Here is a 17,137-nt window from a genome sequence, read left to right on the forward strand (position 1 = left end):
TCTTTTTTATAGCAAAGAATAATGAGGGAAAGGGGCGCGTAAAACGCGAAACACGGTTCTCCTGAGGCGAAAAAAACAGAGTCGCATGTAACACAACTCTCCTGCAGCGTGGATCAAAAGAAACTGAACGTGACATACTCGCGTCGCCAGCGGGAAGCCCCTCGCGCATGCGCAGTGTGACATCGTGTTCCCGAAAGTTCTATGCTTTGAGGAAAGTTTCGGTCTCCTGGGGCGGTTGCGGACGACGACCCATCAGTGACAACATTCAGCCTGCTTGTCCTCGGAGAACACAGATTTACAGAATACAAAAAGTATTTTGCCAATTGGACATTCCAGTGATTTTAAAAACCACATGTGTAATGGGATTTTTTTTTTTTTTTTTTAGGAAGAATAAGTTTAACTGCTCTCTAAAAATTGAACAAGGAAATCTAGGAAAGCTGGTATAAATACAGGATGTTCAGTTGTAAGAGCATATTTATACTTAAAATATGAACTATGTGACCGACTTAAAATGTGTTAAATCATCATACAACATTAAGAAGTTGCAAATATCTTCTGACTTACTTTAAGTTCTTCAAGTTCTGGGTAGCAAATGCGCTCACAAATCAGCTGTGCAACTCTGTCACCTTTTTTAACTTTAAAAATAAAATGTTAAAATGTCAAAACTAAGTTACACGAAGGCAGCTTTTTAAATCTGCAATAAATATACCTTGGACTTTAAACTACAAGATAAATTTGAATGCCAATACGGTCAAACCAGCAATTCCTTTAACAGGGGGGTGCAAAAATGGATGTGCAGAGTTCCTAGTGCAGGCCATGCATGCCCCGTTACATACAATCTAACCCCAAAGACTGGAAGAGCTAGAATCCACGTCATTATCCATGCTTATCATAGAACTACAAATAAGCAGAAAACTTTCAGGTGGCCACACTGCAAAAATGGCCACCTGTGAGTTTTAACTTGTTTGCTTCACAGTATATATTTTTTCATACTAGTGCAGCAAATGTCCAGGCAGTGTAGGTTTAGCTGTGATATGAAATGCTGGGCAAATGGAAGGTAGAGGCAGAAAAGAATGCAGCAGAGTAAGGGCTGGGAAAAGGATACAGTGGGATGAGCAAGGTGGCCAAGGCACTTGTTGAGGGGAGTGGAACAAGAGACAGGGGAAAGTTAAGGGTGTAGATGGCCAACTGAACAGGTGGATGAAAAGATATGAGGGAAGATGTAGAGGGATGTTTATCAGGATGGGAACAGTAAGTGAGAAGATGAGTGAGTGATGGAGGTAGGTTTTTGTGTGTAAGATAGTTAAAGAGGGAAGTATGTTAGAGGAGGAGTTAGAAGGATAGTGTGTCAGCAAGCTGCAAAAGAAGCTATGGAATAGGGAAGAAAAGGAAATTAAGTCAAAGCAGAGGACATGCCACATTTATTCATTTTCAGCAAGCTAGAATGGAAATAACCAAAAAAGAAAAAAAATTCTTGCAACAGAATAAGAGCAATGTAAAAAGCTAGAAAATATTTTATTGAAAAATGTTAAAGGGTAAACTAATTCAGTTTTAAATAATGGGAATTCATCCAGTCAGTAAAGAAAAAAAACAGTGAGAAATGCTTTTGTCCTGCTCCCTACGAGGCTCATTTTTAAAGAACATAGGCTCTAACACAGTAACTTTATAAGACTATGTTCTTTGAAAATGAGTCCCATATGGAGCAGGACAACAAATCTTACTGGACAAATTCCTATTAAGGATAAGGAACAAATTTATTAGCTGATCCTAGATCAAACCAAGTTGTGGAACAAAAATTAAATTGATGGAGAAGTTTATACATTACATCATTCAATGAAAAGTTTAGGTATTACCTTACATCAAAACATGTGAACAGAAAATCAAGTCAATGCTCTTGTAAGAAGTACATTTTGTACTTTAAGAAAATTGAGATGTATCTGTATGAAGACCAATTTAGGTTGGTGGTTCAATCAAATAAGCTCAATTACTGTAATGTGATTTATTTGGGGCTTTCAAAACATCTGCTAAAGAGAATGCAAACAGTTCAGAATATGGCAGTGCAGATCATTTTTTTCCTTTGAAAAAAAAAATCAGATAGGGGAATCCTCTCTGTGTGTTTTTACATTGGCGTCCAACAGAAAATGAAGGTACATGCCTGTAGCAGGTATTTTCCGAGGACAGCAGGCTAAATATTCTCATGATGGGTCATTGTCAGCGACGGCCCAGGAGACCGGCAACAACTTTAAAGCAAAAAGAAAGAATCTTCCCGAACGCTGCGTTGCATGGGCAAACGCTCCGCCCATGCGCGAGCAGCTTCCCGCCCGCGACGCGAGCATGCCCTTACTAGTTTAATAAATAGCAAAATAGAGAACTGGAACAATTCCAAAGGAGAGGAGCGTGGGTTGTGAGAATATTCAGCCTGCTGTCCTCTGAGAATACCTGCTACAGGTATGCATCTTCATCTTCTCCGCGGACAAGCAGGGTGAATATTCTCATGATGGGGTATCCCTAGCCCCCAGGCTCACTCAAAACAATGAACATTGGTCAATTGGGCCTTGCAACGGCGAGGACATAACACAGATTGACCTGAAAAGAAACAACTGAATGAGAGTGCAGCCTGCAGCAAAACAGAAATGGGCCTAAGAGGGTGGAGTTGGAATCTAAACTCCGAACAGATTCTGCAGCACCGACTGCCCAGTCGGGTATCCTGCTGAAGGCAGTAGTAAGATATGAATGTGTGGACTGATGACCACGTCGCAGCCTTGCAAATCTCTTCAATGGAGGCTGACCTCTAAGTGAGCCACTGACGCAGCCATGGCTCTAACATTATGAGCCGTGACATGGCCCTCCAGAGTCAGCCCAGCTTGGGCGTAAGTGAAGGAAATGCAATCTGCTAGCCAATTAGAGATGGTACATTTTCCGATGGCGACCACCCTCCTGTTGGGATTAAAAGAAACAAACAGCTGGGCGGACTCTCTATAGGGCTTTGTCCGCTCCACGTAAAAGGCCAATGCTCTCTTACAGTCCAAGGTGTGCAACTTGTCTTCACCAGGGCAGGTATGAGGACGGGGAAAGAATGTTGGCAAGACAATTGACTGGTTCAGATGGAACTCCGACACCACCTTCGGCAGGAACTTGGGTGAGTGCGGAGGACTACTCTTATCATGAAACTTGATGTAAGGCGCATGCACTACCAGGGCCTGGAACTCACCGACTCTATGAGCTGAAGTAACAGCCACCAAGAAAATGACCTTCCAGGTCAAGTACTTCAGATGGCAGGAATTCAGTGGCTGAAAAAGAGCTTTCATCAGCTGGGTGAGAACGACGTTGAGATCCCATGACACTGGTGGAGGTTTGACTGGGGGCTTTGACAAAAGCAAATCTCTCATGAAAAGAACTACTAAAGGCTGTCCAGAGAAAGGCTTACCCACTACACGTTGATAAGCACTGATAGCACTATGATGAACCCTTACGGAGTGGGTCTTGAGACCAGACTCTGATAAGTGTAGAAGGTATTCAAGCAGGGTCCTTGTAGGACAAGAAAAAGGATCTAGGGCCTTGCTATCAAACCAGACAGCAAACCTCCTCCATTTGAAAGAACATCACCTTTTTGTGGAATCTTTCCTGGAAGCAAGCCAGACTCGGGAGACACGCTCTGACAGACCTAAAGAGGCAATTTCTAAGCTCTCAACATCCAGGCCGTGAGCGCCAGAGACTGGAGTAGAAGCGACCCCTCGTTCTGGGTGATGAGGAACGGAAAACACTCTAATCTCCACGGCTCTTCGAAGGACAACTCCAGAAGAGGGAACCAGATCTGACGTGGCCAAAAAGGCGCAATCAGAATCATGGTTTCACGGTCTTCCTTGAGTTTCAGCGAAGTCTTCCCTACTAGAGAAATGGGAGGATAAGCATACAGAAGGCCTGTCCCCCAATGAAGGAGAAAGGCATCTGACGTTAAGTCTGTCGTGGGCCTGAAGTCTGGAACAGAATTGAGGGACTTTGTGATTGATCTGAGTAGCAAAAAGATCTGAGGGGGTGCCCCACTCTCGGAAGATCTTGAGGACAACGTTCCTCAGAGACCACTCGTGAGGTTGCATGATCCATCTCAACCTATCAGCCAGACTGTTTACGGCTGCCAGATACGTGGCTTGAAGAAACATGCCGTGATGGTGCGTCGAAAGCCACATCCTGACGGCTTCCTGACAAAGAGGGCAAGATCCGGTGCCCCCTTGCTTGTTGGTGTAATACATAGCAACCTAATTGTCTGTCTGAATTTGGATAATTTGATAGGACAGCTGATCTCTGAAAGCCTTGAGAGCGCTCCAGATCGCTTGTAATACCAGGAGGTTGATCTGAAGATCCTTTTCCTGAAAGGACCAAACTCCTTGAGTGTGTCATCCATTCACATGGGCTCCCCACCCCAGGAAGGATGCATCTGTCATCAGCACTTTTGTGGCTGAGGAATCTGGAATAGACGTCCCAAGGTCAGATTGGATTGAATGGTCCACCACTGAAGGGATCTGCAAAACTCGGTGGAGAGACGGATCACATCATCTAGATGCCCTGTAGACTGCCACCACTGGGAAGCTAGAGTCCATTGAGCTGATCTCATATGTAGGCGTGCCATGGGAGTCACGTGAACTGTGGAAGCCATGTGTCCTAAGAGTCTCAACATCTGCCGAGCTGTGAGCTGTTGAGACGCTCGAGCCAAGGACACTAGGGCCAGGAGATTGTCTGCCCTTGCTTGAGGAAGATAAGCTTGAGATGTCTGTGTGTCCAACAGAGCTCCAATGAACTCCAATTTCTAAACTGGGACAAGGTGGGACTTGGGATAATTGATTACAAATCCCAGTAGCTCCAGCAGTCGAATAGTCATCCGCATGGACTGTAGAGCCCCTGCCTCTGAGATGCTCTTCACCAGTCAAATGTCGAGATAAGAGAACACATGCACTCCCAGTCTGGGAAGCAATGCTGCGACAACTGCCAGACACTTTGTGAGGACACTGGGCTCAGATGCGAGACCAAAGGGCAGTACAAAGTACTGAAAATGCTGAGTTCCCACCTGAAATCGAAGATACTTCCTGTGAGCTGGAAGTATCGGGGTATGAGTGTAGGCCTCCTTCAAGTCCAGAGAGCATAGTCAATCGTTTTCCTAAATCATAGGAGGAAAGGTGCCCAGAGAAACCAACCTGAACTTTTCTCTGACTAGAAATTTGTTCAGGGCCCTTAGGTCTAGGGATGGGATGCATCCCCCATTTTCTTTTTCACAAGGAAGTACCTGGAATAGAATCCCAGCCCTTCTTCCCCTGGTGTAACGGGTTTGACCGCATGGGCCTTTAGAAGGGCGGAGAGTTCCTCTACAAGTACCTGCCTGTGCTGGGAGCTGTATGAATGAGCTCCCGGTGGGCAATTTGGAGGTTTGGATTCCAGATTGAGTATGTACCCTAACCGGACTATTTGAAGAACCCTCAGGTCGGAGGTTATGAGAGACCACCTTTGGTGAAAAAACACTAACCTCTCCCCAACTGGCAAGTCGTCCAGCACGGATACTGTTATTGTGACTATGCTGTTCTGGATCCAGTCAAAAACCCGTCCCCTGCTTTTTCTGGTGAGCAGAAGGCCTTGGGCGATGCCGTTGACGGGAACGAGCGCGCTGAGGCTGAACCTGAGTAGGCTGGCAGGACATCGGAGTGTACCTATGCCTAGAGTAGGAATAGGGAGCACTCCCCAACCCTGCCCCCCCCCCCCCAAAAAAACCTCCTAGATGAGGAGGATGTAGCAGAAGGCACCCAGCGGGAGAAAGAAGCCATAGCATCTGTGTGCTTCTTGATCTGGTCGACCAGGTCTTCTACCTTCTCTCTGAAAAAGGTCCCCCCCCCCCCCCCCCCCCAAGGTACATCCACCATCCTCTGCTGGACCAAATGGTCCAGGTCAGAGAGACGCAGCCATGAGATTCTGCGCATCGCTATACCTTGAGCAGAGATTCTGGATGCCATATCAAGAGTGTCGTAAGCACCCCTGGCCAGGAATTTACGACACACCTTCTGCTGCCTGACCACCTGGCAACAAGGTTTGGCCTGCTCCAGAGGGAGGCAATCGACCAAACTAGACAGCTGCCTCACCGAGTTCCACAAGTGAATGCTCGTGAAGAGCTGGTAAGATTGGTTCCGGGCAGCGACATTAGCGGCCTGATATGTCTTCCTCCCAAAAGAACCCAAGGTTCTAGCTTCTCTGCCTGGGGGCGCCGAGGCATAGTTTCTAGTACTCTTGGCTCTTCTGAGGGTGGAGTCCACCACCTTGGAGTTATGGGGTAACTGAGACCTCATCAACCCAGGTTCACCGTGAATCCGATACTGGGAATCAATCTTCTTGGGGATCACAGAGCCAGAGGGAACAACCGGTTTCGCATAAGGACTTCCCTGAGTATCTTATGCAAAGGAGCCGTTACTGCCTCCTTAAGTGGAGGTGTAGTTCAGGACTTTCCTCCACTTCTGCAGGGAATGGAATGGCCTCAGCCATTTCCCGCACAAACAATGAAAAGGAGAGGCTCTCAGGTGGAGACAAGTCTCCGTTCAGGTGGAGGGGAAGGTTCAGAGGGAATCCCAAAGGACTCATCGGAAGAGAAGTACATGGGATCTTCCTCTGATTCCCACGAGTGCTCCTCTTCAGTGTCGGAAAGCACTTCCCTCAGGGACTGAGCCTGTCTCGATGCCGAGGACCTACAGTATCAAAGGCGATGTCGAGGGGCTAACGCCCACAAGGACTGCGGTGAAGCTTCCTCAACCGACGTCGATAGGGACGCGACCTGGGTGGCAGCCAACACCGGAGCCGCAAGTGGCACCAAACTCGGAGACCTCACCACAGGCAGAGGGCCAGATGCCGCTGCAGCAGACGGCACGGCAGGCACAAGCACCCCCGATGCTGAAGCAGATTGACGCAGCAGTCCTTCCAGAAGCTCTGGAAGCAGGGCCTGGATGCGCTCGTCGAAAGCCGCGATCAGAGAAGGCTGCAGGGCTGGTGGAGCAGTCAGTGGAGGAGTCTGCCGAGGCTCGGGAGCAGAAACCGGACTGCTGAGAGGCCGTGTCAGCACCTCCTATATGGAAGGGGAATGGTCCTCCTGGCATCGACGATTCTCAGGTGCCAAATCCCTCGATGCCCCGGAGCTCCTGGCACCACGTGTCGAGGGTAAACGGTGTTGGTACTTAGCCTTCGCTCAATGTACCTCACCAAGGCTCCTTGGTGCTGACGAGGACATTGTCAAAGCCGCATGTTGCCTCGGGGTCGGGTCCCACGATGGACGGTCCCGGGGGGGGGGGGGGGGTCTGTATAGCAGGAAGCCTCGAGGCAGGTGGAGACCCACTCAATGCCTTACTACTCCCAGCATGCTGTGGCCTCTCAGCAACCATATCTACCTCCACTCCCGATGTTGATGCGTCCCTCGATTTTGCTGTTGACGCCACCAACCTCAGTTCCGATGCCGAAGGACTGGTCCGAACCCCAAAAGGTTCCTCCCTCTGGGCTTCTCGAGCCAATTGAGGCCCAGATGCACTAAACGTTTTTGATTGTTAAATGAGCCCTCAAGGAAGAATTTCCTTTCCATGCACTAAAGCCCATTTTCCGACGACAGTAGCAGCTAACGAAAACGGAATGCAGCTGAGCAATTCTTCTACAAACCCCATTGAAATGACATGCACTAACCTTTTCCGATTGGTTTACTGCAGGGAAAGCGATTGAAACGCCGTGAAATCTAACGAGAGGTCTGCACCTATAAACAAACCTTGAGCCAATCCCAGCCCATAGCTGTGATAAACGCACTTTGATTGGCTCAGCACAGCGTGTTGAGACACTGCTCTCCGCTTCTCCCTGCAGCATAAATCCAAGCTTCTGGCACGTTAGAAAAAATAAATAACCCACAAAACACATGGCTCCCCGCTTCCCCCTGCAATAAAAAAGAAAAAACCGAAGCAAAAGGATTGGGAGGGGGCAAAGGCACTCGTCATGAGCATCCTGTATGGACGGCCTTGCCCCCCCGCTTCCCCCCCCCGCACGAAAAAACGCCAATTTTAGCAGCCCCAGCCCTCCTCCCTTCCTGTTCTGTGTATTCTCCCACACTAGCTCCGCCTCCCGCCATGCTCCGCTCCCGTGCCCCGCCTCCGCCGCCCCCCCCCTTAGGTCGTTGCCGCCGCTCCCCCCCTCCGACTACATAGTTTACCTACGTCAGAGGGCGGGCGGGCCCAGGAAGAAAGAAGGGACGCCTGAGGAGGCCTGCTGAATCGCCGATCAGCTGTTATTGCCCGTGCAGCAGAGGTGAGAGGCGCTGCACGTGCCGGTAAGACAAAGGGGGGGTCGTTGGAGGGGGGAGCGGCGGCGACCACCTAAGGGGGGGCGGCGGAGGCGGGGCACGGGAGCGGAGCATGGCGGGAGGCGGAGCTAGTGTGGGAGAATACACAGAAGAACAGTAAGGGAGGAGGGCTGGGGCTGCTAAAACTGGAGTTTTTTTCGTGCGGGGGAGGGGGGGGGCAAGGCCGTCCATACAGGACGCTCATGACGAGCGCCTTTGCCCCCTCCCGAAACACACGTGTTTGTGGGGTTTTTTTTTTTGTTTTGACATCTGGGCCTTTGTGGCATGCGCAGAGCAGCCTGCATAACACTTGGCTGCTCTGCGCATGCTGTAGGGGCCGATTAACGACGGGAATTACGATTGTGTGATACATCCTACTTTTCAATACCGCTCCGAACATTTCTAAAGCGTTTGTTTAGTGCATTCTCGGGTTTTTTAAAAATCGTTAAGCACTTTTACGTTTTTTATTTTTTTAACGTTTGGTTGATGCATCTGGGCCTCATGAGTCCCTTTCTTCATATGAAGACAAAGTACACAATGAGCTGGGCTATGATTGGGCCCAAGTCACTGGATACACCAAGAATTGGTATCTGTGCCCGAGATGGTCCGGTTGCACTGAGTACAACATTTGAAGCCGCTGGGAGTCTTCCATGACGTGGAAGGAAAAACTGCACTGGCAAAATCAAATGGCTCGATTGTGCAGAGAAAAAAAAGGCACAAAAAGGGAGAGAGCCGACCACGTGGCCTAAAAGATGGCCGCTATCGAAAAAGAAAGGCAACTTTAAAAGGGACAAAGATAAAGAAAAAATAAAGGGAAAATCTTTTTTCTTGTTTAACAGAACTATATGAAAAAAAAAAAAAACACGAATGAAAACCACACTTCAAAAAAAGAAGGCTCTTTCCCAGGCGCAAAGAGAGGAGCCACAGAAAAAGCTGTCGCTCCTCACGCAGAGAAAAGAAAACTGAGGTACGCACTCGCACGGCAGGCAGGAAAAGTCAGTCTGTGCATGCGCGGTGTGTCGCTGCAAGTGCGCCAGAAGGATCTGGCAAATCTTTTTATTTTTGCTATGTTTTATGCCGGCTCCTGGGCCGGCGCGGATCGCCAATCCATGTGTGAGAATATATCAGTCTGCTTGTCCTCGGAGAAAAGGCAGTACTATGATCTATTTTGAAAAGTTTTTCTTCAGATTCTTCTGTACCAGAAAACTATAGACCAGACTTGAGTTTACCTTTTATTCCCAAGATTTTAGAAAAAGATGTCTTAGAACAACTAAAGAATTTTGTAGATAAGAGACTTGTTACAGGCACGTCAATTGGGCATTCAAAAATTAGTGACTTTTGATATCAGTGATTCAACAACAATTGGATAAGGGTAATACAGTATTCATTGTTTCATTCGATCAGTGGCTTTCAACCTTGTTGATCATCTTCTTCTTAGCCGCCTAAAGACACTGGATTAAGGGGACTTGTTTATATCAGTCATTTATCATTTTTATTAGAAAGATTATGTAATGTATTTTGACACCTCATTTAAAAGGTGCAACAAATGATTCCATGGAATCATTACTGTACCAATTTTGTTCAATATCTTGAGCCCCTTATCATTAATTCACGAATTGGGTGTTTCCACTCTTTTTTTTTTTTGCAGATAATTCAAACTTTATTTTACTGATTCAAATAAACCTTATATATCTCCTTTAATTTTAACAGATAGAAATCCTAGCCAGGAAGCAATTTTATTTAAGCATTTAAATTCCGCTAAATCAAAGGTTATATGGATAACAGGCCATCTTTCAATTGCTTCAGTTGCACCTGAAATCTCAGTTATTACTTGCGCCCTACAAGTTTTAGGCATCATTCAAACCTCGTAACTGTTTTGGGGCTTTATACTTGATTCGTTCTATATGACTATTTGCACAAGTCTGCTATGCACAAACTTGTACATGCTCTGGGGGTACTGAGATTAGATTATGTCAATTCTTTATGGCTTACCATAATATAGTATAAAAAAAACAAAACACTACAATCTATTCAAAATCTGGCCATTAAGGTTATTACTAGGTTCAAACAGTTTGACAGGGCATTTCCTCTTTTAAAGGATTGCCATGTAGGCATTGAAAGATATAAACCTCTAGTTATAACTAATCAGGTTTTTTGTTTTTTTTAATTCAGGAAAGCTCCAGTATTTAGCAAGTCTACTTATTCCTTAATCACTTGATTAATCTTGCACTAGAAAGGGGTGACAAATTCCTCAGCTTTTTTGTTTGCCTACATTGCTCCAGCTTTATGGAATTCTCTTCCATCTCATTTTTGCCTTGAGGTAAATTGAGAATCTAAAATAGACTTTACACGCTAATTTTTCATGGCCTTTGTAGTGTCCTAGTGCTAGGGGTCCACTCCTTTGAAAAATACATTTTTCTGTTCCTTTTGGTCATTGTTTGTTTTTTCTGTGGTTTGTATGGCCCCATTTTACAAAGCTGTGCTAGGTACTGTTGGTGCGGTAATGTCGACACAGCCCATTTACTTTACCACGAGGCAGCTGCTAGTGCAGCTCTGTAAAAGGGGGACTATGTTAAGTATTTTAGAGTCTTTAATGTTAGTGATCGTCTGAACCATGTCACTTCTGCACAATTTACATTCCGCCAGTGTTGCTACGCTTGTATTAGCCCTCTCAAGTTACTTCACTGGCTCCCTATCCGTTTCCGCATATAGTTCAAACTCCTCTTATTGACCTACAAAAGTGCATTCACTCTGCAGCTGCTCAATACCTCTCCACTATTCTCTCCCTACACTTTTCCCCAGGAACCCCATTCACTGGGTAAATCTCTCTTATCTGTACCCTTCTCCTCCTCTGCCAACTCCAGACTCTGTTCCTTTTATCCTGCTGCACCATATGCCTGGAATACACTTCCTGAGCCAGCATGTCAAGCTACAACTCTGGCCGTCTTCAAATCTAGGCTAAATGCCCACCTTTTTGATGCTGTTTTTAACTCCTAGCATGTATTCATTTGTACAGTACTCGTCTGTTTTTATCATTCCCACCTTAGTAATTCCCTTATTTGTCTGTCTTGATTGGGCTGTAAGCTCTTTTGAGCAGGGACTGTCTCTTCATGTTCAAGTGTACAGTGCAGCATATGTCTAGTAACACTATAGAAATTATAAAGTAGTAGGAGGCGTTTCAGTTGGTTCGTTCAGAGAGAGAGACGGTATATCAAGTACAATAAAGAAGGGAAGGAGTAGAACCACCGAGACACAAAACTAGGAGCAAACTAGCTTTTTCTTGCCTTCTTATTTCATCCAGGGGTCTTCCTGGGCTTTGTGTGTTTTCTCCCTTAAGATGTGAAGAGAGGAACCCCAATATCAGGCCCTCCATGACTAGGCCTTCCTAAGTCTAGATTGCACAGGGTAGCACACCAACTATGTGCTGGAGATGAGAAATCCAGCTGTGGGCTGCACAGGATAAAAGTCAGTGGTTCTCAGTCCCCATCTGCTGGTAGGACTGCATATACCTATGTGTGGAGGCATCATAAGGAAACTCATATTCTGCAGTCTGTCTATGCTCTGCTCTAAACAATCAGCTCTTCATTCATACATTGCATTTGACACAGGAAAAAATATATCCTAGCTTTATCCAGGGCTGTGGAGTCAGTACACCAAACCTTGGGAAATATATCTTAGCTTTACGCAGGGCTGGCTCCAACTCCTATTTTTCTACTGTTCGACTCCAACATCAATTTCTACTGAAAGTAGACTTTAAATTTTCTGTGCTAGATCTAAAGTACTGGTAAATATACTTTATATTTAACAGGACAAAAATATAAATTCTCCAAGGACAGGCAGGCCAGTTGTATTCTCACAGCTAGGTGATGTCATCCAATAGTGTGCAGTACAAACGCTGACTAGTGAGATTAATGTAGAATTTTCTAGCAGCGTCCCACCGCGCATGCACTAATGCCTTCCCAGTTTTTCCACGGAGCAGGAGGACATGTCATTGTGTTATCTCAGTGCGGTTCTCCAATTGTCAGTGACTTCCTGTATAGGTATTTTTGTCCCTTTCAAAGTTTTTCCTCTCTTTATTTTGTTTCCCCTTAATTTTTGTAGTGTTTTGGCTCTTCAATTTCTCTCTTTTTCGTAAGTTGCTAGGCCTGTGAAAATTTTTGGTCTGCAGTCTTCAGAGAACACATGCTACAGGTAAGTAACTTCGCTTTATATCCAAGTATAAAATTATAATGTAAGTTTTTGAAGCTAGAGTCAGAGTCTGAACAATTTTACTAACTCCCGACTCCACAGACTGGTTTTATCATTATTTAATACAAGATATGAATACAGTTGCTCACAAACTAAGACCCATAATTGTAGCCAAAAGTCTTTAAAATATCTACTGAATTCAGTTAAGTCCAATCTATATCAACCAAGAACTATTTAATATACCTAAATGTAACTTGGTTTGAGCTGTGATTTGAAAAGTAAACAAAGTTTATCATTCCCTTCCACAAAAACACTTACCTTTAAAACTTTCCTTTCCAAAATTAAAAGTACAACTCCAACATTCCCTCTATAGTCTTCATCAATAACACCAGCTATCAGATACAGCAAAACAGAAAGCATTTAGTCTCACCACTAGACAATATTCTGTTTAACAGAATAAAAAACAAACATTAAAAAATGTTTAAAATGTTCAGAATCTTGATATTTTAAATAAACTTTCCTTCTACAAAAGGACAGGACAAACGTTATTTGCCACCCTCCCCACCCAAAAAAAAACACACTTTAGTTTCCATCTAAAGTACAATACAAAACACTACTGTAAAGCCAAAATTGAGGTTAGAGTTAGCATAAGAAAATATAGATCCATTTTAACAGCCCAAAATACAAAATCCAGTTAAAAATAGGGTAAAGGTATACTGGCATTAATTCATTTAACTTAATAGTGCTGCAAGCCAAGTCATTAAGATATTCTGTATCTCCAAAACAATATGAGATATTATGTACATAAGGCTTAAGGTAAAATTATGTATAATCATACCTGATAATTTTCTTTCCATTAATCATAGCTGATCAATCCATAGACTGGTGGGTTGTGTCCATCTACCAGCAGGTGGAGATAGAGAGCAAACTTTGCCTCCCTATATGTGGTCATGTGCTGCCGGAAACTCCTCAGTATGTCGATATCAAAGCACCATCCGCAGGACTCAGCACATAAGAGAATTACACCCACGAAGGGACACTCTGCCCAGCTCACCACCGCCGAAACGGGGGAGGGGAATTAACCCAGCTCATCCCCACACAAGTGGGGGAGGGGAATCCGTCCAGCTCATCCCCGCGGAGCGGGGGAGGGACACCACACCCGCCGATGCGGGGGGATCTGGCTTATCCTGCAACCGCAACCGCGGGAGGAGCTGACTGACCCGAACACCGCCGAAGCGGGAGGGGTACAAAGCTGCCCTACAGCCGCACGAAGCGGGAGGGAGTGCCGGCAGAATTTTAAGTCTCAATCCAGCCCCGTAAAACGGAGGGGAGAGGAATGCAGCAGCTCACTGTAACACAAACTCGTCTTAACTCTTGAAGAATCCAAGTGAAAAACTTGAACACGAAGTCTTTCTGAAGTAACTGAAGACTAAACTTGAACCTGAAATGCAACCAGAATAAAACAATACAGATATCTGGGAGGGCTATGGATTGATCAGCTATGATTAATGGAAAGAAAATTATCAGGTATGATTATACATAATTTTACCTTCCATATCATCAAGCTGATCAATCCATAGACTGGTGGGATGTACCGAAGCAGTACTCACCCAGGGCGGGACATAGAAATCCCTGACCGCAACACTGAAGCTCCAAACCGGGCCTCCGCCCGAGCAGCCACAGTCAAGCGGTAATGCTTGGAGAATGTATGGGCCGAAGCCAAGTTTGCCGCCTTGCATATCTCTTCCAAGGAGACGGAACCGGCCTCTGCCATCGAGGCCGCCTGAGCTCTTGTGGAGTGAGCCTTCAGCTGGATAGGCGGCACCTTCCCCGCGGCCACATAAGCCGCTGCAATGGCTTCCTTGACCCATCTTGCCACTGTAGGCTTAGCAGCCTGCAGACCCCTACGAGGACCTGCAAACAGGACAAACAGATGATCCGATTTCCGGAAGTCATTGGTCACTTCCAAGTATCTGATGATGACTCGCCTCACATCCAGATATTAAGAGCAGAGTACTCCTCTGGGTAGTCCTCCCTACGAAAGGAAGGGAGACAGAGCTGCTGATTCACATGAAGCGAGAAACAATCTTGGGCAGAAAGGAAGGCACTGTGCGAATAGTCACTCCTGCCTCAGTGAACTGCAGAAAAGGCTCTCGACATGAGAGCGCCTGGAGCTCGGAAACTCTTCTGGCTGAAGTGATAGCCACCAAAAAGACTGCCTTCAACGTCAGGTCTTTCAGAGATGCCCTCGACAAGGGTTCAAACGGCGGCTTCTGCAATGCTCTTAGCACCAGGTTGAGATTCCACGCAGGCACCACTGAGTGCAGAGGAGGGCGCAGGTGATTAACTCCCTTGAGAAAGCGCACCACATCTGGCTGGGAAGCCAGGGAAGCACCCTTCAGGCGGCCCCTGAAGCAAGCCAGAGCCGCTACCTGGACCTTAAGGGAACTGAGCGACAGGCCTTTGTCCAGACCTTCTTGCAGGAACGCCAACACTGAAGAAATTGGAGCAGTGAAGGGAGAAAGAGAGCCTGCTTCACACCACGCTGCAAAGATACGCCAAACCCTGGCGTAAGCAGTAGAAGTAGAGCGTTTCCTCGCTCTCAGCATAGTGGCGATGACCTTGTCTGAGAAGCCCTTCTTCCTTAGACGCTGCCGCTCATAGCCAGGCCGTAAGACCAAAGGGGAGGGATCCTCCATCACCACGGGACCCTGATGTAACAGGCCCCTGCTCCACTGGCAGCCGCAGAGGATCGTCGACTGAGAGCCTGATCAAGTCCGCATACCAGGGACGTCTGGGCCAATCCGGACCCACCAGGATTATCCTGCCGGGATGCTTTGCCACCCGGTCTAGCACCCTGCCCAACATGGGCCAGGGCGGGAACACATAGAGAAGCTCTTGTGTCGGCCATTGTTGGAGAAGAGCATCTAATCCAGGGATCGAGGGTCCCGTCCTCTGCTGAAGAAGCGCGGCACTTGGCAATTGGCCGATGACGCCATCAGATCTAGGCTCGGCTGGCCCCAGCGCTTCGTGATGTCCAAGAACGCCTGAGCAGATAGCTGCCACTCTCCGGGCTCCAAGGTATGGCGACTGAGAAAGTCCGCCTTGACATTCATGACTCCGGCAATGTGGGCCGCTGACAGCTGTTCCAGGTTCGCTTCCGCCCACTGGCATAGACTCATAGCCTCCTTGGCTAGAGGGGCGCTCTTGGTACCTCCCTGGCGGTTGACATAGGCCACAGCCGTGGCATTGTCCGACAGGACCCGTACAGGCTTCAACCCCAGTACCGGGATGAAACTCCAAAAGCGCCAACCGAATGGCTCTGAGTTCCAGGAGGTTGATAGACCACTTTGCCTCTGCAGGAGACCAGAGCCCCTGCGCTGTCCTTCCCAAGCAGTGGGCTCCCCAGCCCGACAACGAGGCGTCCGTCGTGACGACAATCCACTCTGGGGTCACCAGAGGCATTCCCGCAGACAACTTGTCTGTCTGCATCCACCAGCTCAGCGCCTTGCGCACTGCTGGATCCAAGGGAAGACGCACCGCATAATCCTCCGACATCGGAGTCCAGCGCTGCAGCAGAGAGTGTTGTAGCGGTCTCATATGAGCCCTGGCCCAGGACACTACTTCCATCGTGGCCGTCATAGAGCCCAACAGCTGCACATAGTCCCAAGCCCGAAGAGGAGAGGCTCCTAGGAACTGTTCCACCTGAGCCTGAAGCTTGACAATCCGATTGTCTGGCAGGAACACTCTGCCCACTTGGGTGTCGAATCGAACTCCCAGATACTCGAGGGACTGAGTCGGGCGCAGCTGGCTCTTCTCCCAGTTGATGATCCATCCCAGGGAGCTCAAAAGAGCAACTACCCGGTCCACAGCTTTGCCGCACTCTGCATAAGAGGGGGCTCGGATCAACCAGTCGTCCAGATAAGGATGGACTTGTACTCCTTCCTTTCGCAGGAAGGCCGCGATGACCACCATTACTTTGGAGAAGGTCCGCGGAGCAGTAGCCAACCCGAACGGGAGGGCTCTGAACTGGAAGTGTCGGCCCAGGACTGCAAAACGCAGAAAGCGTTGATGAGGAGGCCAGATGGGAATATGCAAGTACGCTTCCTTGATGTCCAAGGATGCCAGGAACTCCCCTGCCTTCACTGCCGCTATAACAGAGCGGAGAGTCTCCATGCGAAAGTGCCGCACTTTCAAGGCCCGATTGACCCCTTTGAGGTCGAGGATAGGCCGAACAGAACCTCCTTTCTTTGGTACCACAAAGTAAATGGAGTAACGCCCCTTGCCAAGCTGACTTTCTGGCACCGGAACGACCGCCCCCAGGCGGATCAGATTGTCCAAAGTCTGCTGCACTGCCACAGCTTTGACCGGAGACTGCAGGGAGAGAGTACAAACCCGTCTCTTAAGGGTCGGCAGAACTCTAGCTTGTAGCCGTCTCTGATGACTTCCAGCACCCAAGCGTCTGAAGTGATGTGGTCCACTCGCCCAGAAACGAGGACAGCGTCCTCCAATCTGTACTGGGGCGTGGACCAAGACCCCGTCATTGGGTACGAGACCCTGGGGGAGGACCGGAGGGAGCACCTCCGGGACGGCGGTCTCTGCGAAAGG

General features: G+C 47.6%; 1 long non-coding RNA gene across 1 annotated transcript in view; it reads right to left on the reverse strand.

Annotated features, from left to right (window-relative positions):
- Positions 1-559: 559 nt before the first annotated feature.
- The window catches only part of LOC115458591, a 35,143-nt gene continuing 18,565 nt past the window's right edge, over positions 560-17,137 (reverse strand). Inside the window, exons 2-3 of the long non-coding RNA XR_003940096.1 lie at positions 12,848-12,921; positions 560-635 (exon numbers count right to left, since the gene is read on the reverse strand). This is a non-coding gene — a long non-coding RNA (uncharacterized LOC115458591). The remainder of the gene's footprint in view (positions 636-12,847; positions 12,922-17,137) is intronic.

This window comes from Microcaecilia unicolor, unplaced genomic scaffold (genome assembly GCF_901765095.1).
Source record: "Microcaecilia unicolor unplaced genomic scaffold, aMicUni1.1, whole genome shotgun sequence".
Taxonomy (NCBI): domain Eukaryota; kingdom Metazoa; phylum Chordata; class Amphibia; order Gymnophiona; family Siphonopidae; genus Microcaecilia; species Microcaecilia unicolor.